Source organism: Arvicanthis niloticus, unplaced genomic scaffold (genome assembly GCF_011762505.2).
Source record: "Arvicanthis niloticus isolate mArvNil1 unplaced genomic scaffold, mArvNil1.pat.X pat_scaffold_1676_arrow_ctg1, whole genome shotgun sequence".
Taxonomy (NCBI): domain Eukaryota; kingdom Metazoa; phylum Chordata; class Mammalia; order Rodentia; family Muridae; genus Arvicanthis; species Arvicanthis niloticus.
Window position 1 is genome coordinate 1 of NW_023045600.1, and position 24,238 is coordinate 24,238.

Here is a 24,238-nt window from a genome sequence, read left to right on the forward strand (position 1 = left end):
CGTGTTTGGCAAAATCTATGCACCTTAAGCTTGCAGTCCTCTCCTGCATCTCCCTGGGGGTGCCATCCCAAAGGCGGGTTTACCATAGCCTGGCTCTCCAGCTCCCTCACCAAGGTTGGCATTGCCTCATAGGTCTCCCTTCTCCAGTACACAACTGATAAAGCCCTAGAAAGAACTTGCCTTGTTTATTTTGAGGTAGGATCTCCCTATATAGCCAAGGGGTGGTCTTGAACTCTGGATCTTCCCGCCCCAGCTTCCCAAGTGGTGGTGTTTATGCATGCACTACCAGGCCTGACTCCTTTTCTGCAGATTTCTACTCGAAGTCACTTCTTCATTTCTCTCTGTACATAAGTCAATGTGGGATGCCTTCCTGTATGATCTCCATTTTTTTTTTTTTTCTTTTGAGATGTGGTTCCACTAGCTTTGGCTGGCATGAGACTCCATAAGTAGACCAGGCTGGCCTCAAGTCAGAGTTCTGCCTGCCTGCCTGCTTGCTTCTGTCTCCAAGTGCTAGGATTAAAGGTGTGCGCCATTATGCCTGGCCGCTTTAAAAAAAATTGTTGTATGTGCGTTGGGGGGGGGGGGCACGTGGTTTGCATGTTTTAACTTCATTAAAAAGAAAAGAGATTTGGATGTGGTGGCGCACATGTCTGACCCTAGCACTCGAGAGGCAGAGACAGCAAGGCAAGCATGAGGCCAGCCTGGGCTACATAGCAAGACTGTCTCAAAAAACCAACACCAATACCAATCTGCCAAGGTATCTTCCAAAGAGGCCAGCTGTCTTCATTTCAGTGTAAGGGAGAAAAGGTTTATCTGGCTCACAGCTCTGGGTCATATGTATCACTGAGGGGAGGTTGAGGCAGCAGGAACTTGAAGTTGCTGGTCACATCGAATGCACAGTCAAAGGGCAGAGACCAGTGACTTAATGGACACAAGCTTGTGCAGTTGGCGGTCTCCTTTTCGTCCAGTCCAGGACACCAAGGCCAGGGAATGGTACCTCCTGCAACAGGTTGGTCTGCTCACACCAAATACCTAATGAAGACAGGCTCACATAGACAAACCTACAGACTCACCAAATCTAGATAACCCTTCGATGAGACTCCCTTTCCAGGTGACTCTAGATTGCTGACAACTATCACAGGTGACCTTGGCCGTCCCTCCAGCACCGTCTGGGAGTCTTCGTGGCTTCTTATCTTTGTCACTGTTTGGTGTTGTCTGAGTTTAGTGTATCATTTCAACCATCTAGAAAGTAATTTACCAAGTAAAAGTGACCACAGATACATTTAAAATCTGCAACCCAGACTCCATTCCCTGTGTGACTGAGCCCACTCTCTGGCCGCAGTTGTCCATTGGATCCTGCCACAGGACATTTGCACGTGTTGTCTACGCTCAAGGGTCTCTTTCATGCCTTCTGTGTGCTGGTGTCACGTGGGCTTCATTCCGAAGACAGTTCCTTGGGATCTGGCTGGGATCTGAGCCCTTGTCACCTGTTTTTTATGCTCTCTTCTGCCTTTCTAGCTTGGCTTTTAGAACAGTTGTTCTCGACGGGGGAGGCTCTCCCTCCCAGAGAACATTTGGCGATGTCTGAGAGACGTTTTGTTTATAATGGTTGCCAGGGATTTGGTACTGGTATTCAGTGAGTGAAGGCCTTAGACACTGCTGAACCTCCTGTCACACACAGATCAGTTTCTGCCACAAAGAAGTAATATTTAGGCAGGTCACGAGGTCAGCAGAGCTGAGCTTAGAAACCCACAGAGATCTGTGATCTGGATTCTCTGACCCCCTCCCTGCTCTCCCGCTAGCTGCTCCTCCATCCCATATCTTGTTGCCTGATGCTGCCCTTCGTGGTTGGCGTGAGGCCTGAGGGCCAGAGTGGGTCTGAGCAGTTTCTCCATCTGTGGCTATCACAGGCGCTTGATAATATACTTAACTGAGGGTGCTCTTTAGAGAGGATCGGTCACCCGAGGACACTGAAAGCTGCTCTCAGTTTCCGTCTTCACGATTTTTCAAACATCATTGGGTGGGTGGGGAGATGTGTTAGAAGAGAGATAGAGAAGGAGCAGGAAAACAGAAGGGTGAAGGAAACAAAGGAGGAGGGAGGGAGGCAGGAGGGGGAGAGGGCATGGAGGAAAGGGAGGAGAAAGAGAAGAATGAGGTGGGGGGGAGGGAGAGGGAGGAAGGGAAGGCGGGCTCCTGCCTGGAAATTCTCCTCCTGTCCCTCCACTCTCCTGTGCCTCAGCTTTCTCATCAGCAAAATGGGAATCACGTGATGAAATTCACTGTGTCCTCAACGCCAAGTACCCTGTACTCTGCAAAGGTGGGTTCTTACCTCTGCCTCTTCTCTTTTTCCCACTCTGTGGACCAGGCTGGCTCTGACCTCACAGACAGATCCAAGTTCATCTGCCTCCCAAGTGCTAGAATCAACCTGGCTCCTGCCACTTTGTAGGTAACAGGTGGCACCGGCCCCTTTTTTGCATAGTGTCTTGTTGTTGTTCTTGTTTAAAATGTATTTAGATGATGTTTTGCTTTTTCTTTCTGGCTGTTGGGGAGCAATGGTCTAGAACACAGAAGAAAAGCCTTTTCTTCTTCCTCCAGCTGTGGGGTGATGGTCTATGCAGTGTGGAAGTTCTCCCAGCCCTGACCACCAAGGCAGGATGCTGAGGCCTTCTTACCACCATAACTTGCCCAGTAGCCAGACACCTGCCTTCTGCAGCTTGCTGTCCTCCCCACTGGAGGTTTCTCTTCCTGTCCCCTGAATGAACGGCGGGCATGGGGAAACCCTACCAAGCCATGGTATTCTGTTCTGGGGTGTGTGGAGGTCTAAACCAAGCCAGATGTCAGCTAGATGGAACTACAAAGATTCTGTGGGTGTTTGAGGCAGGGTCTCACTGGCAGCCAGGCTGGCTTTAAACTCTCAACCCTCCTGCTTCAGTGCTCCAGTGTTTGAGACTATATGTGTTCTCTTACCCTGCTGTACCTCTGTCGGAAAGAATAGCATGAAGCTGTGATCACTCAGTGACAGAGTGCTTGTTCCACAGTAGGACCTGAACCCGGGATTGCCAGTGCCCACAGGAGAAAGCCAGGAATGGGTGCATATCTATAATCCCAGTGCTCGGCGGGCAGAGACAGGAGGGTCCCCTAGGCACCTGGTGTAGTCCAATTGGTGAGCTCCAGGGTTAGCGAGAGATTCTGTCTAAAAAGTAATGTCTAAAAAGTAATGTCGAGAACCACTGACCTCTCTGGCCTCCAGGAGCATGCACACACACACACACACACACACACACACACACACACGCACGCCCCAGACCACCCTCCCCACGACACACACAAGCATGCATGTGTTCAAGCACGAGTGCACACGTGTGCGCACAAACACACACACACACACACACACACACACACACACACACACACACACAGCGAGCCTAGGCCAGAGTGTTTTCCCGTTAACATACTCCTGCTTTCTGTTTGGGACTCAGGCTGCAGTTCCCACATCCTTAGCCAGGCCGTGCCCACCCCGAAGGCATCAGTCACACCCTAGCAGGGGCGCCTTTGTTGCATTTCATAGAAAGTGACTCTCACTGGAACAGAGTCCGCGGGGGTGGGGGGGGTGGGGGGGTGGGAGTGGGGGGGGTTGTCTTTGGAGTCTCTAGCCTGAGGCGCCTCTCACTCCTGCTGGGAGGCTTTCTGGGAAAAGTCACTTGAGTTAAACGTTGGTCTGAGGAAATCAGCTTGGTTCTAAACTTTGTTAGAAACTGTTGTGGGGGACAGGGCGGGGCGGCGGTTAGTGGGAAAAGAGTTGCTGTGTGAGCAAGGGGACCTGAGTCTGGATCCCCAGAACCCACACAAAGCCTGCCTGGAAGTATAAATCTCTTACCACAGCGTTCCTATATAGAGATGGGAATGGAGGTGGGAGGGTCTCCAGCAGCTCGATTCTAGTGCACAAAGCACCAAACAGGAGACCCTGTCTCAACCAAGACCGGTGAAGACAGACACCAGAGGTTGTCCTTGACCCCCACATGTGCACTGTGGACACATGCTCAAACTTGAACACAGGTCTGTGCATTTACAGACACACAAATGTACACAAAGACCCAAAATTGGGGCTGGAGAGCTGGCTGAACCCTCAAGAGCACTTGTTCTTTCAGAGAACTGGCTTCAGCTCCCAGCACCTGTAACTCAGTTCCAGGGGATTCAACGCCCTCTTGTGGCCTCTGTGAATGCTGCATCCATGTGGCGCACAGACATGCAGGCAAAACATCCACACACCTAAAATTAAGTAAATCCCAAATAAAAGTTGCAAAAGACCAAAATTATCATCTGTTGCGATTCTCTCCACTTCCCAACGTGTAAGTTCAGATTGTCTGCCTCCTGCTAGAACCTGCCATTTCCTGGTAGGGAGACATTTATTCCAGGAGTTTTTCTTCTTTTAAAGAATTCCCCATAAGCCTTTGCTCCAACAAAGAACGTGTAACTTAGCACCAGCCAATCAGAGGGTTCAAGCACAGTCACTACAGTGATTGGCTTAGGGTGGCCATGTGGAATTAAACTGGTCCAATCAGAGCTCCTCTTAGGGATCGCCAATATGGCTGGTTGGGGCTAGCTAGGTTCCAGAGACTGTTTCAAAGAATATACGTGTGTACATGTATATTTATTTCTCACCAAACACTGCTTGCTTTGAGAAAAATCTACCTTTACAATCCTTTTTGCTTGTTTTAAAAATCTCAGCCTGGCAGGGGGATCCCTGAGTTGAGGCCAGCCATTCTGGTCTCCAGAACAAGTTCCAGGACAGCCAGGACCACATTCAGAGAAACCTTGCCTAGAGAAACTAAAATCAAATCAAATCTTAACCTGGTGGCTGGGGAGAAGACTTAGTAAGTAAGGTGCTTGCTGCACAGGTGAGAGACCCTGAGTTCGAATCCCCTGAACCATGGAAAGATGGTTGCAAGTGAGTGTGTCTGTTCTGCTGTGGACAGAGGGGAGGCAAAAAGACCAGTCATTGGGAGGCTCTTGGCCCAGATAGCCTGGCACATGCAGCAGTGACACAGGAAACTCTTAAACACGGGTGAACTCTTAAACCGACCTCAGGCTGTCCTCTGACCCCCTCACAGGTGCTGAGGAACAGGCAAGTCGGTAGGACAAGGGAGGGTCTACTGTCTCCTGGATTCCAGCTCCTTCGGATCTCCGCAGTCTTGTTGCCAGTGTGTGAACTCTGCCTCCCAGTCTAAGGTTGTGTGAGGGGCTTTCAGCGAGGGGCAAAGAAGGCCTGGCTGCTTGCTATCCTGGGGTTGCAGCAGCATGGTCCCTAAGACTCTGCCTACTGGCGCCTCTGTGGGGAGCCATCCGGCACTGAGGTCTCCCGTTATCTCTGGACCACGGGTGCTGCTGGCACCCAAGCTGGTTGGTTGGTACTGGGGTTAAGGCCCGCTGTGCTCCATCTTAGGTGAGATGCCCGAACCTGCCCTGGTTCTGCAGGCCCCTCCCAGGCCACTCCCCAACTCCCAGGACACAGACACTATTTTCAATGTCAAGTTCGGTGTCAAGAGTGCTCTGTGGGTCCCTCCCAGCTGGCTTCTGGAGAGATCTCTGCCGCCTTTTATACTTCCAGGAAGCCTAGTTTCTCCAAAGAAACTAGGAAAAAGGAATTTACCCAACATCTGGCTAGCCTTTGGGTGAATAATACGATTATTTAATATTTCTTTTCTACTATTCAGCAGACAGGATAACAACTGCAGGCTGAGGTTTACAAAGTTAAGGTGGTGAGAACTTGGGATGGCGAATTCCCCCCGGGAGGGATGGGGGTGGGGAGTGTGACCGAGTAGTAGAGCAACAGAATCCCCAGGGGAGGGGGCAGAAGTGTGGCTTAGCAGGAATGCTCCCCTGGCCAGCATGGAAGGCTTTGGGGTTCCTTTCCAACACCTCTATCACCAGTACAACACAGAAATCCAGGGCTAGGGAAATGGCCGCATCCGTGAGCACCTGCCACTCACTCACAAGGACCTTTGGATCTCCTTTTGGAGCTGTGGTGTGAGCCTGAGTTCCCGTAGCTCGAAAGGCAGAGACAGAAGAATGGATCTGTGGGACCGACTGCCCAGCCAGTCCAACAGTCAGTGAGCTCCAGGTCAGTGAAAGACTGTCTCTCAGGAAGGTGGAGGGCTGGCAGGAGGGCTGGCAGGGCTGGTGAGCGGCCTGGAGCAGGTGAGAGTGTGTTTCAGGACGGGGTCAATGGTTCCCAACCACCTGTAACTCCAGCCCCAGGGGATCTGACACCTCGAGCCTCCAGGGTACCTGCCTGTGTGTGGACACACCCACCCACCCCTTGCTCTTCCAGAGAGGCCTCCCTCTGTCACTCAAGTCAGCTCCTTTCTGGAGCTGGGGAGAGGAAAGCTCTGTTTCCTGTTGTTTCTCCATGGAGATTGGTGGCCAGCAGTCCTGAAGATAACTGCACTTGCGAAATATTCTGAAGGCCTAGGAGAAGCCATTTTTATTTATGCAGGGAGACCATACCAGGCAGAGCATTACGGCCTAAGGCAGCCACAGAGGTTGGGAATCAGCACGCTCAGTCCTGGTGTGTGTCCCCACCGAGGCAGGTCTGGGTCTATCTCCAGCACCTTTGGCTCTGTGAGGCCACTGCAGCTAGGGTCAATTCAGGGATAAGTTCTGTTTCTTCCAGGATGCTTGCTCTGACTCCACCCCCTCACACCAGGCTGAGGCCACTCTATCTCTCGGGCCTCAGGTCACAGTGTGCATGTTCTTGGTCTGGCCACTCTTGTTCTGAGACTGGGTGTCTTGTAGCCCAGGCTGGCCCTAACCTTGAACTTCGATTTTCCTGTCTCCACCTCTCAGGCGCCAGCATGGCAGGCGTTCCAAGCACTGTATTGGGCCAGCCACGCACTGCAATGGTTTGACTTGGTGACCTTGAGAACAGAGTCCATGTAGACTCAGGTTGCCAAAATAGCATTTAGTTATTATCATTGCGTGTGCATGGGTGTTTTGTCTGCACACATGTGTTTACAATGTGTTCAGTGCCTGCAGGAGTCAGAAGAGGGTGTCAGATCCCCGGGAACTAGAGTTACAGATGGTTGTTAACTGCTGTGTGGGTGCTGGGTGGGTCCTTTCCACTAGAGCAGCAAGTGCTTAAACCTGTGAGCCAGCTCTTCAGTTTCAAGACAGCATTTTAAAAATAACTTGAATGAGGCTTAGAGAAAATGACCCCACCTCTCCTGACTTCACTTTTCCTACTCTGAAATGGGCACAACGATGAAAGTTATTTTATTTCTTCATTTTATCTTGTTTTTGTTTGTTCTGTTTTGTTTTTGAAACAGGGTGTCTTTAGGTAGTCCTGCCTGTCCCAGAGCTTGCTCTTTAAATCAGACTGGCCTCAAACCCGAAAAGAGATCCTCCTGCCTCTGCCTTCACATGTTGGGATTAGAAGTGTGTGCTAGCACACTTGGCTCAGAGCTAGTTTGTGCGCATGCGCATGCATTGCTAGAGATGGGACACAGAGCCTTATGCGACCTAGGTAGGTGGTCTACCAACATCCACCTCATGTTTTGTTTTAAAGTATAGCACCATTGTAAGGCATATAAAGCTTTACAGACAGGAGGGGCATTTCATGGTCAAGACTGTGTATTTCTGGGCTGGAGAGATGGCTCAGCAGTTAAGAGCACTGACTGCTCTTCCAGAGGTCCTGAGTTCAATTCCCAGCAACCCCATGGTGGCTCACAACCATCTGTAATGGGATCTGATGCCCTCTTCTGGTGTGTTTGAAGACAATGACAGTATATTCACATACATAAAATAAATACATTTTTAACAACAACAACAAAAAGACTGTGTATGTCTTTTCCAGAAGGATCCATGTTCAGTTCCCAGAATCTGTAACTCTAGCTTCAGGGGGCCTGCTACCTCTGACCTCTGAGGATACACACACACACACACACACACACACACACACACACCTTACAAAATAAAAGACATCATCCAGATCTGTGAATAGAACAGTACTGACCCTGGGGAAGTTCTCCTTCCCTCCTTTCCCACCTGAGGACGCCTCCCAGACTGCTGTCTAATATCCAATGTGAAGTTTTCAGTTTTTCCCAGAACCTCTCGGAATAGCACAGTGTGTGCTTCACAGAGCCTTGGGGGATGTGTTGGGTGGGAGGTTTGGCACCATGCTACCACTGTCTTAATTTGTGTGTGTGTACACACACACTGTAAAGTAATGAGAGCTGAGCAAGACGTGATGCACACAATGTTTTAGGAATTACAGGATGTCTGCACATGCTTGTGCGCGTGCCCGCGCTAAGATGAACTCAGGCTGTGCCAGAGGTGGTTCACAGGGACGCACAGACTGGGGCCACTAGAGGGCGCTGCTTTGAGCATTCCTACCTGGCCCTTGGTGTTCAAAGGTCTGCATTTTAGGACAGGCAGGGACTGTGGCTGGGATCCCCCACCACCTGTCTTATTTCTGCAGTAGAATCTGTTCTTATCAGTCCCCCTGCCTGCTCCGGCCTCGCTGCCCTCATGTGCATTTATTGATGTCGGTCTCTGGTAGATGGCCCGGGCATGGGTTAATCCTTTCTCAGATCTTTCAGCCCACAGCTAGGTGCATGTGTCCCTAGTCACACTGTACCAGGACTGATGGCACTGTGGCTATAACACTCCCTTTAGAGACTTGTCCCGCAGTGATTGCCTTCCTGGCTGGATCTCAGGGACCATCCTTCCTCCTGTCCCCTGAAGCCATCCAGCTTCCTCCTGCCTGCTCCACGTGGCAGCAAGATGCTTCTGGAATGAGAACCAGCCATCTTCTTTTGAATGCTTTCCCACGCTTGGCTTGGACACCAGGTTCCTCAATGGTGGTCCGCAGGGCTCTGAGGCATCTGGCAGCCACCTGCTGCCTGTCATCACTCCCTGGCTCCCTCTGGGGTCCTGAAATACAATACCCTTCAGTTACCTCGGAGGGCTGAGCCCTCTGTGTATGCTGCTCCCACTGGCCCTGCCTGGTATCCTCCGCAGGGATGCCTGCTGCACACACCTCAGACTTCCCACCACTCAGGAGGCTGTGGATGGTAGCACTGTACCTGACTCCTGAGCCCGGGCACTGCGCATGTCTGCTCATGGGTTCGCACAGCGCTATGGCACCGCGCAGGTCTGACCGCTCACACAGCGCTCTCCTTTACACTCCGAACTGCTCTACATCACGGACTGCTGCTGTTCTTCACGCAGCTCTCCACTCAGGGCCACCTGTTCCCGCGACCTTGCTGTTCAGAACTCTGCGAGGACCAGTGTGACGGCTCAGTGGGTAAAGGGATTTGTCCGCAAGCCTGATGACCTGGGTTTGATTCCTGAGGCTCCCAGGGTGGAAGGAGAGAGTTGACTCCTGCAAGTTGTCCCTTGACCACACCACACACGCCATTGAATGCACACCTCACCCCCAGATACATAAATGTAAACATAAAAAAAACCCATGGCAGTGACAAGTTTCAAGTCTGTCACTGACACACATATGAATAAAGCTGTAAGGTAAGGTTTAGAAGCAGGACTGCCAAGGTCTCACCAAGGACATGCTCAGTTTAATGTCACCTCCTAAGTGCTCCTTGAGGAAGGGAGGCATTTTGTCGTGGAGTTCTAAGCTTGCTCATGGTCTCCCAACCCTGAGTGGTGCAGGGTCGCACAGCAGATTTCTTGTATCAGAGTGATAGGGTGTGGTATTCTCTCACCTTTGTTATTTGTGAAGTATTTCTCATTTTGGAAGTTTTTTTTCTTTCCTTTTTAACTTTTTTTGTTTGTTTGTCTTTTTGTTTTTGTTTTTAGAGATAGGGTTTCTCTGTGTAAGCCTGGCTGTCCTGGAACTCACTCTGTAGACCAGGCTGGCCTCGAACTCAGAAATCCCCCTGCCTCTGCCTCCCAAGTGCTGGGATTAAAGGCGTGGGCCACCATTGCCCGGCAACTTTTTATTTTTAATTTGATTGTTCTGTTTTCAGATTGTGTCTCCCTGCAAAGCTGTCCTTGGGGAGAAGACAATTGGGCCCACCCTGATAGGGTACGGGAGGCAGACCAAGAACCAATCCAAGTCTGTCTTGGTGAACTTCCGGGTGCAGGGGTGAGGGACCCTTACAGGAATGTGGGTGACTATACAGAGCATAGGTGAGACGTTCTTACAGGAACGTGGGTCCCTCCCCTCCAAGCATCTGCAAGGCTGCAGCCCCTCCTCATGAATTTTCTTTGCTTGCCCATTTTCAGGCCTTTTGGACACTCCAGAAGATTTAGCCACCACATGAAGCAGGGTACTGCGTCAGCTTGCCACGACCTAGGATCATCGGGGAAGAGAAGCACAATGAAGGACTGTCTATATGGTGCTGGCCTGTTGACATGTCTGTGAGGGATTGTCTTTACTACGTTAATTACATTAGCTGATGTGAAAAGACCCAGTCCAAGCACAAACAAGTAGCGTGCATGCGGTCACCCTCTCTGCTCTCGACTCTGGATGTGACTAGCTGCTTCAAGCTCCCGCCCTGGGACTGATCTGACATTATGGATTGTAATTTGGAACCTTAGGATGCTTTCACCAAGATACTTTATTTCGGCAACAAAAAATGGAGCTAGGAAAGGTACACCGGGCACATCCTCCTATGAGGCCCCAGTAGGCCTGAGCCCTGTGCAGGCTCTGCCGCTGGGCCTTACTGTCAGTTACTATATCCTGCCTGCAGCCAGAGTTGCTTGAAAACCCTGTTGAGGAACTACAGACCGGCTGCTGTGCGCATGCTCATGTGTGTGAGGTTGCTATGCGCATGCTCATGTGCTTGCGTAGGACCCACGGATGTCCTCTTCTACCGATCCTGTCCTGACATGGGCTCACGCCACACATGGGATCAATGGTCCTCCAGGAAGTCCTTGTCAACTTTTTCAAATGGTCACCCAAATTCGTACATCTCTGTCCCGAGCACGTGGGAAACGAGCCAGTTTCCCAGCAGACGTAGGCGCTGGGGTTGTCCTCATTTTACCGAGCACCGAGAGGTTAAGTCACCCACTCAAAGCCGCACAGCTGGCCTGGTGGGAGGGCTTTTAGAACGACAGTTCACCAGAATCCATCTGGTTCTGCAAAACTGGCCAAACTCCCAGGAGCTGTTTCCAAAAGGCGCCCGTATGTGGCCACTCACTGCTGCTCGGCCAGCTTGGGCATCAGGGCCGGGGGACTTGTAATGCCAGACAGTGATTCTGAAAAGCAGCTGAGACTTGGGGGACCCTGGCTGGTGGCTTTCTCTAGATGGCCATAAGAATTTTCTCCACAGGACTAAACCGACAATGGAAAACAAACCCACCTACCACTTCCTGTTTAGAGGAGAGAAGAGAGAGGGCTTCATGGATGCTGTTATGGAATTTTCTAAGTACACCGACGTTCTCGGAGCCGAGTTATTAGAATACAACTTCATCCGCAGAGTCCAGAGCACAGAGCTGGGATAGATAGGATGGATGCGTGGGGGATGGGACGGGAGGCTGAGGGTGGGGTCTGTCTGCATCTCAAAGGTTTCAGAGGCTGATAATGATGCTCTGGGGTCCCCTGTTCTGCACACATCCCATTAGCTGTACCTTAGCCGTGGGGCAAATCCTTGCTGCAAAAAGCTGCGGGGGAAATATTAACCAGCGGCAGGCCTCCTGATGATTCTGTCTTTATGTGGATTCTGGGGTACTTAGCTTAGGTACCAGGCTTGCACGGTAAGTGTCTTTATCCACGGGGCCATCTTGCCAACTCTGCCCCACCTTGTTTTTGGAGGCAGGGTCTCACGAAGGAGACCCTTACTTCTGCTAGGCTGCCTGGCCATGGAGCCCTAGAGGTCCCATTGTCCCCACCTGCCCAGGCCTGGGACTACAAGACCCTGCCACCTCACCTGGCCTTTACTGGGCTGTAGAAGCTTAACCCACAATCTCGGGCTTTCATTGCAGGCAGCTGACTGTCTGAGCCATCTCCCCTGCTCCTGCCCCCAGGCTTTACAGAAGAGCATAAAGTTTGGACTCTGGGACACAACACATTCCTCACCCCCTGGAGGAGCCCTGTGCCATATGGTTTCAGAATCGAATCTAACCATGACTGCCAACTTCAGGAGGCCCCACTTGGCTGGTCTCTGGCTTGGGCTATGCCGTATGGCTGGATAATGCAATAAGCACATGTGGGCCTTTGCATTATCAACAGTAATAGATCAGAGCCAACAAGGCTTATTTTAAATTTTTTTCTCTGGAGTGTTGTCATCAGGGTCAGAGTAGACATTAATTAATAGTTTGCTGATTATGTAAGAAGCCACATGTGGGGAGTCAGATTGCTTTTGGCTGGAGACTCTGACTCTCTCGGCAACGCTTGTACCAGATGAGGGTAGGAATTGTGGACCAAGATGAGGAGGGTGGACTTGGTCTCAGGGGCACAAGGGAGCCAGCCATGCAGGAGGTTAGAACAGGAGAGAGCCCTGAACAGCATTTAATAGTAAATCCTAGCTACAAGGTGGTAGGCAGGAAGAGAATGATTTAGACAATGTTTGGGGGATTCCAACATGAACCACAAAAACCTGGAGTAAAGATTGTCACACTTAAAACTCCGGCCCATGGCCAGGCAGTGGTGGCGCACGCCTTTAATCCTAGCACTCAGGAGGCAGAGGCAGGCGGATTTCTGAGTTCGAGGCCAGCCTGGTCTACAGAGTGAGTTCCAGGACAGCCAGGGCTACACAGAGAAACCCTGTCTCAACCTCCATCCATCAGGACCTTTCCTACCTATGCTGTCCTGTCTAAGCCATGTTCTTCTTTTAAAAGCACACTTCTTTTCCTTAAGTAAATGTTTATTTTTGAGACAGGCGCTCAGGCCAGCACTGAATGCTCTAAAAAGTGTAATATCAGGTGCTAAACTCCTAGTCTCTTGCCTTTACACTGAGTGGTGTGTGTGTGTGTGTGTGTGTGTGTGTGTGTGTGTGTGCTCGTGTACCCACCCCAGCTAACCTAGGACTTTGTATGTGCTAACCTGAACAAGCCCTCTACCGGGTTACCTGTTTAATCCCAAATAAGTTTAGTTTCTAGATTTAATGTGTGTGTGTGTGTGTGTGTGTGTGTGTGTGTGTGTGTGTGTGTGTGTATGTTTGTGTGTGTTGCCCTTGGAGACCAGAGGAAGAAATCAGATGCCCTGGAGCTGGAGTTACAGGTGGTTGTGAGCTGCCAAGTGGATGCTGGGAACTGAACTCCAGGCCTTTGGCAGAAACCAAAAGTAATCCTACTCACGGAGTGGTCTCTTCAGCCCGAGAATTTAGCTTTTAAAGGAAACTGTCTTACTCCACTGTGCTCAGCATACCAGCCAAGGCTTTGCTGCCACTAAAGAGACCCCAGATTCTCAGCAGCTTGTTGACAACACTCTCTCCCTCCAGGGTTGCTGGTGGCTGTCCTTGAACTCCTTCCTGGTCCTATAGCCTCAGCCTCTGAAGTGTTGGGGTCACAGAAGAGCACCCACACCCACTGTATGACTGGCTGGTTCTGAGATGGCTACATCTCCTGTCCGAGTCTCATCCACCCCTGTTCCAACACAGACTTAGGAGCACAACTCTGACAAGCCATTGCTGCCGCAGAGAGAAGAGTCAGACCCAAGGATGACTTCCAAAGATCCTGTTCAGAAGTTCAGCTCGCCTAGTTAAAATCTATGCCATGCCTTTGACCACATGGCCTGTGATGGGAGCCAGGCTCTTGGTCTGTTGTAGTGTGATGTCATCATTGGATCAACCTTGTCCACTGCATGGGGCCATCCTTATCAGGTCTGTGGACCTCAGACATTCCCTAACAGAAGTGGGTGGGGGAAGGAGGCATCAGACCCTCGCTTGAGTGTCTCAGGCCCTTTCTCAGCCATTTGAACTCAACTCTGCCCTAATTGGTGTGTGTGTGTGGTGTGTAGTGTGTGTGGTGTGTAGTGTGTGTGGTGTGTAGTGTGTGTGGTGTGTAGTGTATGTGTGAGTGTATACGAGCGTGTGCGTGTGTATGTGTTGTGGCGTGTGCCCTGACATCTGAGCCTGGCGCTGTTTCTGTGAGCATCAGATGGGCATTTGCGGAGCGATACTGAGAACCATGAGCAGTTCCAGGCGCGCCCGCCAGGTGTCGCCCCCTCCCAGCGATCGGAAGGCGCGGCGCGCAGGCGGCGGGCACCTGGGACCCGGGGCACTGCAACCTGCTCCAGCCCGCGCCTGTTCACGCGGGCGGGCGGGCGCCCAGGTAAGTTGCTTCCAAGCCGTTGCTGCCCACGAGCTGCCCAGCATTTCTCTATGCCTCGTGTCGTACAGACGGGAAATGAGGCTGAGAGAGTTGTGGAGCCTCAGGGGCCCCAGCTAGTAAATGAGAGACAGAATTCCACCTCCGACTGAGTCAGACACAGAACTGAGTTCCGACACCCAGCAGGAGGCAGTAGTATTCACGTTATTTTTAATAGGTATTCCACCTCAGACAGACACTAGGCAAAAGAACCCAGGGGACTGCAAAGTTTGTTTGTTGTTTTAATCACTTAACTACACCTTGAAAATTATCATTATTTGGATTTTAAAAATCTCTAGGAAGTTGAGGCGGGAGGATCACGAGTTGAAGAACAGCTTGGACTTCATAGAAGAGATCCTCACCTCCAAGGAGGCGGAGGGGAGGAGAAGGAAGAGGAGGAAGAAGAGGAGGAGGGAAAGGAGGAGGAGGAGGAGAGAGAGGAGGAGGAGGAGGGGAGGGAGAGTGGGAGGGGAGTGGGAGGAAAACTACCCACTCTCAGGTCTTGAGGCAGGTCTTTCTTGACAATGATTTTATTCTCATTTCTCATTGAAATCTTCATGGGCTGGCAAGATGGCTCAGTAGGTAAAGGTGCTTGCTGCCAAGCTGGATAAACTTGATCCCACAGATACACACAGGATGGGAAGTGACTGCTTCTGCAAGCTGTCTTCTGACCTTCACAAACATGCTGTCCTGTGTGTGTATGCACACACGCACACACACACACACACACACACACACACACACACAAATAAAAAAATGTAATTTCTTTAACATCTCTTCTTCTTCTTCTTCTTCTTCTTCTTCTTCTTCTTCTTCTTCTTCTTCCTTCTCCTCTTCCTCCTCCTCCTCCTCCTCCTTCTCCTCCTTCTTCTCCTTCTCCTTCTCCTTCTCCTTCTCCTTCTCCTTCTTCTTCTTCTTCTTCTGGTTTTTCAAGACAGGGTTTCTCTGTGTAGCCCTTACTGTCCTGGAACTCGATTTGTAGACCAGGCTAGCCTTGAACTCACAGAGATATTCCTGCCTCTGCCTCCTGGTTGCTGGGATTAAAGGCATGCACCACCATGCCTGGGGTGATCTTTTAATCTTAAAATAAATCAGCTAAGAAATGAACACCATATGGGAAAATATCGCAATAGAAAACTGAGGCAGAGAGAGTGGGGACAGGGTGATTTTGTAGTACATGGCTTGTAAGTGTGGAGTCACAAATCTACCCTAGACTGAGTCAGAGGGTTAGGACTTGGTTGCCCAGAGACAGAGAGTGGGTTGTTCTCAGCTTCTGCTGACCGCCGGACCCCATGCCTCCCCTCCAGCTCCCGTCTAGCAAACCCTCACAGTCACTGTGTCTCAGGAATTGTTGCTCAGAGAACCAGGAGGTAGGTGCTAGGCACGTGAGCAGATTCCTGTCCTCCCGCAGGCTCCACACCCTGTTCTGAGCAAGTTTGTTTTCTTTTTGTCCTCTTCACAATGCACCTTGGTGATCCCTCCAGACCAACACCAGGAACACACGCTTCACACATTCCACAGTCTGAACCTAAACTCCAACCTCGCTGGGTCCCTGGCCATAGCAGGACATGTCTCCAGGTTTTGTAGGTAACGAACACCATGCAATTTACACGCATGCATTCAAGCCACTGGTCTGTTTCCTCTGATGCATTCCTAGCGACTCCGCTCTCTGTCATAGGACACGGGCTTTTGGAACTTCCACAATGATTGTCTAAATGTTCAAGGTTGAGCCTACTCAGGGACATTCAGCCCAGCCGCCAGGGAGGCCCTGGCTTCTCCTGCCTGGAGCCCAGGACCACTGCAGTCAGACTTTATTTCTACCTAGCTAGTGGAGAACATAATGTCCCCAATGTCTATCCTGGAGCATTCATTCATTTTATGTTAGGGTTGGAGTTTTAAAATGCATGTCCAGGACCAGTGAGGACCAGTGAGGTGGCTCAATGGGTGAAGGAACTTGCCACGGAGCCATCTGATGACTTGAGTTCGATTCCCTGGACATGTATGGTGGAAGGAGAGAACAGACTTCCATAAGAGTCATTTGAACACACACACACACACACACACACACACACGCACACACACACACACACACACATGCACACACACAGATGCACATGCACACACACACAGACACATAGACACACAGACACACACATGCACAGACACACACACACACACGCATAGACACACACATGCACACACACAGACACACATGCACACACACACACACACGCCATGGCATGCACATGCCCTTTCTGACCAAATACATTTGAAAACATATGTTCTAAGAAATGTGTGTGTGGGCCATTTGACTTGCTTTTCTGTAGAGAAGCTGAGGGGGTTTTTTTGTTTATTTGTTTGTTTTTTCTGTTTTTCTATGTCTACTGAGCAGTCGTATTTCTTACAACTTGGCAGGATTACTTCTTAAATGTTTATTTTGAGGCAGGAGCTCGCTCTGTAGCCCAAGGGCTGAAATGACAGGCGTGTGCTCCTACTTGGGGCTGGGGTCTTCATAGGGCTGAGCAGAGACTTTGGTATCACATGTTAGCAGTGCACATGGTTTAAGCATGATGAAGAAACAAAGATGGAATCCATGGGCCATGGTGGTTTGCCCTCTCTTATGTAACATGTGCCTTTGCACTAAAATTATTTATTGATGTCTGTTTAAGGATTTTTAGTCTGGAACTAGGGATGTGGCTCAGGGGATCATGAAGCCTTGGGTTCGACCCCAGAAATGCATACACTGGTCCTGGTGGCTCATGCTTGTAATCCGTGTACCTGGGAGGTGTAATAGGAAAGTCAGAAGTCCAAGGTCATCCTTGAGAACATACCAAGATGGACAGCTGTGGCTCTGATGAACATAGCATCTGATCCACACCACCCTCCATGCAATCTTAAGAAGACCCTGCCAACAAGACTGACAACCCGTTCCAGCCCCATTTTACAGATGGGCAAGCTGAGGCCTATGAGAGTCAGGTTTCGCCCGAGGTCTCACGGCTGCTGAGTGACAGAGTGCTCAATTCCACGTCCATACGTCTTTGCCACTTCTGCCATTACCCTCTGTGACCCCAAGCCTCCTCATTGCCATGCTTCTGCCTGAGGGGTAGCCATGGTGAACCTAGAGGGTTCCCACTAGCTACCCTCGGCCGGAAGTACATGTAGTCCAAGGTCCCGGCCACTGGGAGGCGCTAGAGACATGTTCCTTGCCTGGTGTGTAGTGCCAGGAACAGCCTCCCTCCAGGCATCCTGGGAGAAGTCTCAGGGGCTTGAAGATCCTGCTAGCTTGGTGGCTCAGGGCCAGAGGGACTGTCTCCTGTCACACGTGGGCAGTTCCTTCAGCCTCCACTTCCCTACAGGGACTTCAGGATTGCAGAGCTCTGTGACTCCAGCCCAGCTCAGCTGGGGACGTGCTTTCCTGCGGCCCGGGCTCCTGGCTCCATCATCGTTCACTGGGGGCGGAGCCGTTCTGTACCCAGTAGGGAGTTTAACAGAAGCGGTAGCTCTTCCCACTGAAATAGCATCCAAGCTGTCTCTCGACTTCTCCGTGTGCCCGTGGGAGGGCAGCACGTGCCCCCGCGGATGAGAATTTGTTTTGCGCAGGTCGCATAGGGGACAGAAGCCAACTCTGGCCGGGAGCTTCACACACAGGGACAGATCAGTGGCCTGTGAGGCAAGGTTGGGCGCCAGGCACCATTGCTTTTTACAGAGGGTGGAAGCTCAAAGAGGTTCTGAACCTGGCCACTCAGCTTCTGCGCCCCTGACCGCTATGCCCAGTGGTCCAGCAGGAGACCGCGCATCGTTCATGGCTTCCTTCCTTCATGGTTCATCGTTCATGTATCCTTCACTCACACAACACACACCCTGGTTGTTAGTTTTCTTTTCTATGTTATTTACTGTGTATGTGGACACACGCACATACTATTGTGTGTATGTAGAGGACTGAGGACAGTTGTGTGGAATCGGTTCTTTCTTCCCCACACGGGTTTTGGTATAGAACTCGGGCAGTCAGATTTGGCAGCAAGCTCCTTACCCACTGAGCTCTCTTGCAGGCCCCCTGCTGTCACTTCCTCAGTTATCATTTTGGTGTTTTGAGTCAGGATCTCAGTGTGTAGCCCAGGCTGTCCTCAAAATCTTCCTGCTTCCCGAGTGTTACGATTCCAGGTGTGAGCCACATGCCTGACTTAGTCTCTCCACTTTTGATGAAGAGCCAGGTTTAGAAGCAGATTTCGTTTCCCCTCTGGTTTTGTTATGAGGGAAACACTGGTGCCTAGGAAATGGGGAGTGGGGGTCCCCTGGGGCCAAGATCATTGTTTCTGATTCAATTTTGCAAGAAAATCTATAAACACTTTAATGTGAGTTTCCTAATGTTTAATGGGACTTCATTAAGAAATTAAAACCCGGGAAGACAGCTCATGACTGGAGCCTGCTGCCGCAGAGAGCTGCCGGCCCACAGACTTCCCCAGGACACGGGAACAGTCGCCAGGGACAGACATGCTCTCCCCCTGCTTCTCAGCAATGGTTTCTTCATCTTGTCTTGCTTGTCCTACCCTTCTATTGTCTACTAATCTGTCATTCACCTGTCCTTCAGCCTACCCAGGCACCTACCCACCATCCCACCCCCCATGCATCCACTCCCACCCACACACCATCCACCCATTCACCCGTCAGTCAGCCACCATTCCCTCACCCTCCCACAACCACACACACCATCTACTCACTCACACACACACACGTCTGCCCATCAACCAGTCCTTCCCCCATCCACCCATCTACTCGTCAATCCATCCTTCATCCACGCATCCACCATCATCGGCCCATCAGTTCAATGGGTTCTTTTTGTCTACCAAACCCTAGGCCAAGTCCTTGGGTCACAGTGAAAGCCAGCATCCAGTTCCTGTCCTCCTGAAGCTCACCACCCAGTCCCTCGACATGAGAGGAAAACCAGAGACAACGATAGAACCAGACAGTGTTCCATTTGGATTCTGTCTGTCAGCGGTCATGGGCAAACTCTTAAAGGTTGGAGCCTCTTTTCTTTCTGTGACACGGGCTGTCCTTTCCATTTTATATTGCTGTGACAAAATACTGGAGACCTGGTAGCTGTTAAGTAACCATGGGTTATCTTGGCCCACGGTTCTACAGGAAGGAAAGTCCAAAGTCACGAGGTCCCATCCGGCTGCTTCAAACACGGCAGAAATCACAGGGCAAAGGCGTAAGTGGAGAACACTGGCGGAGACAGAGGCTGGCCCCATCACTGGGAGCTCCTGCAGACTCCACTCAGCTACCCTGAGACCACTGGGCACTTCATAATGTCCCGCCTTCGACAGCCACCAGGCAGCCTGGGGACAAAGGACATCCGGACACCTGTGGGGGATTGGGAGGGTAGGGATGATGGTGAGTGACCAGGGGGGGGGCAGCTGAGGACGTGGCTCTCTAGTGGTCTCAGTGGGCTTTTTGTGGGAGGGGTATCAGAACACCCCATACTCGGAGTCAAGCTCTGGGGTCAGTTTGTGGCTGTCTAGCACTAAGTCCCCTGCCCCAATACTGCCTCCCCAAACCCCTCGTTACTCTGAAGGGATCCACCACTTCTGGCTCCTGTGTGGGAAAAAGCCACAGAACGGAAGGCTGTGGCCCCTTTTTGCTGGATTTGCTGTGATTTAAGTTCCCATTTCAATAGAAACTATGCTTTTGGAGGACATTAGGAAAACACATCAAACACGAAAGAAGAAAAAATATTTCTTGTTTCATCCCTTCTGCTGCGACCAAGTAAAACAAGGCATTGTTGTTTTCTTCCCCCAAGCCAGGCTCCTGAGGGGCGTGTGTGTGTGTGTGTGTGTTGTGTGTGTGTGTTGTGCATGTGTTAATCCTGTGGTGTTTTTCTGTCCCAGGCCCCCCTTCCCAGAATCATCTTCACGAACATAGTTGGAGGCCGCTTTGGTTTGTCTGCCAGATGTAAAGTGAGCTGTGTTGGGCTTGGGGTGAGGCGGGGAGCCACGTGTAATAATGGTGCTGACTGAGCCTAGGATGCCCGGCACCTCTAAGTGAGTGTGTATTAACTGTCATCTTTCTCCCATCCTGATGTGACATATGTATTATCACTGCTTGCTTTCCAGATGGGAGAAACTGAGGTAGCATGGGATTCTACCAGGTCAGCCGCAGAGCCCGGGCTCTGGCCATGCTGGGTCACACTCAAACAAGTGACCACAGCTTGGACAGGAGGCTATGGCGACAGATGGTGCTCTGAAAGAGGGACCTGAATCCTTTGGAGCATCTGGGAGGAGGATCTGACGTGAGTGGGGGGGGGCGGGAGTGAGGACAGAAGGCAGAAGGAACAGTGCTCTGGACTCCGGCTAGGGAGGGGCAGAACTGGGTGGTGGCCGTAATCGATTTGGATTTCCTGAGGAGCCAGAGAGTTCAAGCAGGACCTGACATAGCTGGGGAGGCCTTGGGTCCCCTGCTCTCACCTGGTACCTACCTGTCCCCCCTGCACACCAGATCCCAAGCACATTTTTTGGAGACAAGGTCTCAGGAAGCCTGAGCCGGCAAGGATGACTTTAAAGTTCTAACTCTCCTGTTCCAACTTTCGAAGTGCTGAGCTGAGATCCAGGAAGCACCGCTATGCTTGGTTTGAGCCAAGCCAGGAATGAAGTCCAGGACCTTTCGAGCTGGACAATCGCTCTACCAACGCAGCCCCTCCCCAGCCCAGCATCCTTGTCTCTCAGCCTTCCTGGATGGGTTTGTCCCCTGTTCTGGCCCAGATCACTGCCTAGCAGGCAAGCACCACAAAGAGGTGACCATGGGTGTATGTCCACACAGTTGAAACGGTGACATTTGGCCTACCGTGCCATGCAGGTACCCGTGGAAACAGGTTCTTTGCCTGCAGGGTGCAAAGTCTCTTTGGCTATGCCTTCAGTCCTGCGGGACGTTGCTATAACTTGCCCAGAGGGTCTGGTTTAGTTTGGGAAGCTGCCTAGATAGCCATGTGTCTGCTCTAGCTGTCCTAGGAGTTAGTGAGAAACTGTGGGCACAAGGCCGGGGTGTGGCTACCTCCAACTTTTTTTCCTCCTAAGGCAGACTGTGATCCACCACCATGGATACACTGCCCATTGCCCACTGTTCCAAGAGCTTCATCTCCGAGCCCTGCCTATCCTGCCTAGCTGGACTCTCTGCCTTCCCTCGCTCTCAGCCCCTCAGCCTCAGCCACGCTCCGTATCTTATCAGCAAGCACTTCAGATTTCAGGCCAAGAAGCCAAAGTCAATTTGAAAAAAAAAATAAAAAGTCTATAAAAGGCCCAAACACAGCAGCAGCGGGAAGGCAGGGGCTGGTGAGGGGAGGAGCCTGGCGAGGGGGAGGAGCCTGGGGAAGGGTGTAGACTCTGAATCCACAGCTGACCTAAGTGGCTCTGAGCCATCCTAGGGGACAGATACATAAACAGCAATGTCCCATTCCCCAAGCAAAGGCCCGTTAATGATAGGCAGAGTCTCCAAGACAGACTCAGGTGGAAAGGCAGTAATTTGTCATCAGACCCTTGGTTAAAGGACAGAGCAGGACACATCCCCTCCAGCTTGCATAGAGATGTGTTGAAGCATCAAGAGATATCGGGGTGGGGTGAGGGGTTGGGAGGGGCAGGAGTCAGAAGGACACAAACTCTCATGAACCTTTTCTTGAGCCTTTTGAACAACTCAATACTGCACCAATGTGATCCTATAGGAAGAGGCGATGGGACCTGGGGGAGTCCGTTGCAGGTACCGACCACAGAGCAGAAGATGGGAGGGGCTTCGGTCGCAAAGGTCCCTGAGCAGGGGAATTCTAGCGCCCCCCCCCCCCCCCCCCCCCCCCCCCCCCCCCCCCCCGTCTAGCTCCTTCTGGGGAAATGAGCTGTGTGCTAGCAAGCCTTTCTGAATTCCCTCGTGTTTTATAAATCTCCCTGTTTAAAACGTGCTTTGTGTATGTGCACTTGCGTTGCGTGTGTGCATGCCAGAGGACAGCCTTAAATACCTTCCACCATTTTTGTTTAGTTATTTATTTTTAGATTTTTTTCTCCCCAGACAAGATCTCACTATGTAGCCCTGGCTGGCCTGGAACTTGCTTTATAGACCAGGCTAGCCTCAAAATGCACACAGATCACCTGCCTAAAGGCATTCCCCCACCACGTCAGCTGATTTTTTTCATTTGTGTATCTCTGTGAGTGTACAGCACACATGTTCAGTGTTTTAAGAGGCCAGAAGAGGAGGCTGGATCTCCTGGAGCTGGAGTTACAGCTGATCACGAGCCATGCAGGTGCTGGGAACTGAACCTGGGTGCTCTGCAAGAACAGCATGTGCTCCTAACCACCAAGCCAGCTCTCCAGTCCTTACCTTGTTGTTTATTTTTGTTTGTTTGTTTGTTTGTTGTGTGGCAGGGTCTCTCCCTGGTCTGTAACTACTGAGTAAGCTAGGCTGTCTGCCCAGTAAGCCCCAGGGGTTCACCTGTCTCCACCTTTCCAGCACTGGGACCACACACTTCTACAACCCACCCTTACTTTTATATTTTATGTGGGTGCTGGGGATTGAACTCAGTCTTCTTGCCAGAGGGCCAGCCCTCCGGACTCAGTCTCTTTGAAACTTTCTGAGGGTTCCGTGAAGCAAGGAACCAGAGATGAGGCAGGAAACTGAGGCTTAAGAGGTGTTGTGACTGACTGGCCCAAGGTCCCATGCTCAGCAGTGAGAAGCCGGCTCCGAAACAAGGTTCTTGATGCCACTTCCTGTCCTTGAGGTACGCAATGTACCCCACAAGGCAGCATCATGAGCCACGGACCCAACCTACACCCTGAGAGCAGCACACTTAAAAATGTCCTCAGACACATCCTCCAGACGGGGATGAATCCTCACCAAGTGTACACACTTGTGCAACCCACCCTCAGATGAACACAGAACATTCCAGAGCCCCTGTCTTGCTCCCTAGAAGGTCCTCTAAGGTTACCACCACAGTTTCTGAACTCAAGCCCTAAGATCCTTGTGCTGGTTAGAGCGCAGCAGAAATGGCAGCCACCGTGGGTGTTTCCCTGGTGGGCTCTTAGTGACCAGCCAGGTTTGTGGGGTTCAGCAGAGGTGACTGCAAAAGCATCCAGAGCAGAGGGAGCTTGCAGCAGTGAGCAGGGTGCAGCAGCAGGGGCTCTAAGGGAGACTGGCTGCACAGCTCCTCAAAGGGTTAAATGGGAGTCCCTTCTATCGCCGAAGGCCTGTCATCCCAGCTGCTGGGGAGGCTGAGGCAGGAGGATCACAAGGTCAAGGCCTGCCTAGTTTTTTAGAGTGAGTTCAAGTCTACTCACCCTGTTTCAAAATAAAAACCAAGAAGGAGGGCTGGGGAATGTCACTCATCAGTAGGTCACCTAGCATGTACAGGACCCTGCGTTCTGTCCCCAGGTTCCCCTTACACACTCACACACACTCTCTCTCTCTCACACACACACACACACACTCTCTCTCTCTCTCTCTCTCTCTCTCTCTCTCTCTCTCTCTCTCTCTCTCTCTCTCTCACACACACACACACACACACACACCACACACACTTGAAATTCTACGATTGAATTCCTGGAGATCTATATTGGAGAAAACTATATATTATGTAAGAACAAATGTCCATCAAACAACGAAAGGAAAACCAAAACACGTTTAGTTCCTATGAGGGAGTGCTATACAGCCACAAAAAGGAACCCAGGACCGGTGCCTCATGGACCACTTTCCATGATACAACACACAAGAGGCTCCGTGTGGTGGGATCCCTTTACAGGAAGAGGACGGAGGTGGGAGGGGGAGGGGGAGGGGATGGTGGTAGCTGCACAGCTTCGTGAAGGCGGAAAACCCTGAATTGCCAATTTAGAAAGTGGATTTTGTTCTTTGGGATTCCTTGTCAACAATGCTATTTGTTTTATTTTATTTTTTTAAAAAGTTGTTTATTGGGGTGGGGGAGGGGTGCGTCCTTGCTGAG

General features: G+C 51.1%; 1 long non-coding RNA gene across 1 annotated transcript; it reads left to right on the forward strand.

Moving 5' to 3' along the window:
* Positions 1-20,105: 20,105 nt before the first annotated feature.
* Positions 20,106-20,946, forward strand: LOC143433832 (uncharacterized). The gene is made up of 2 exons (XR_013070247.1): positions 20,106-20,557; positions 20,764-20,946. It is a non-coding gene; the product is annotated as an uncharacterized LOC143433832 (long non-coding RNA).
* Positions 20,947-24,238: the final 3,292 nt, after the last annotated feature.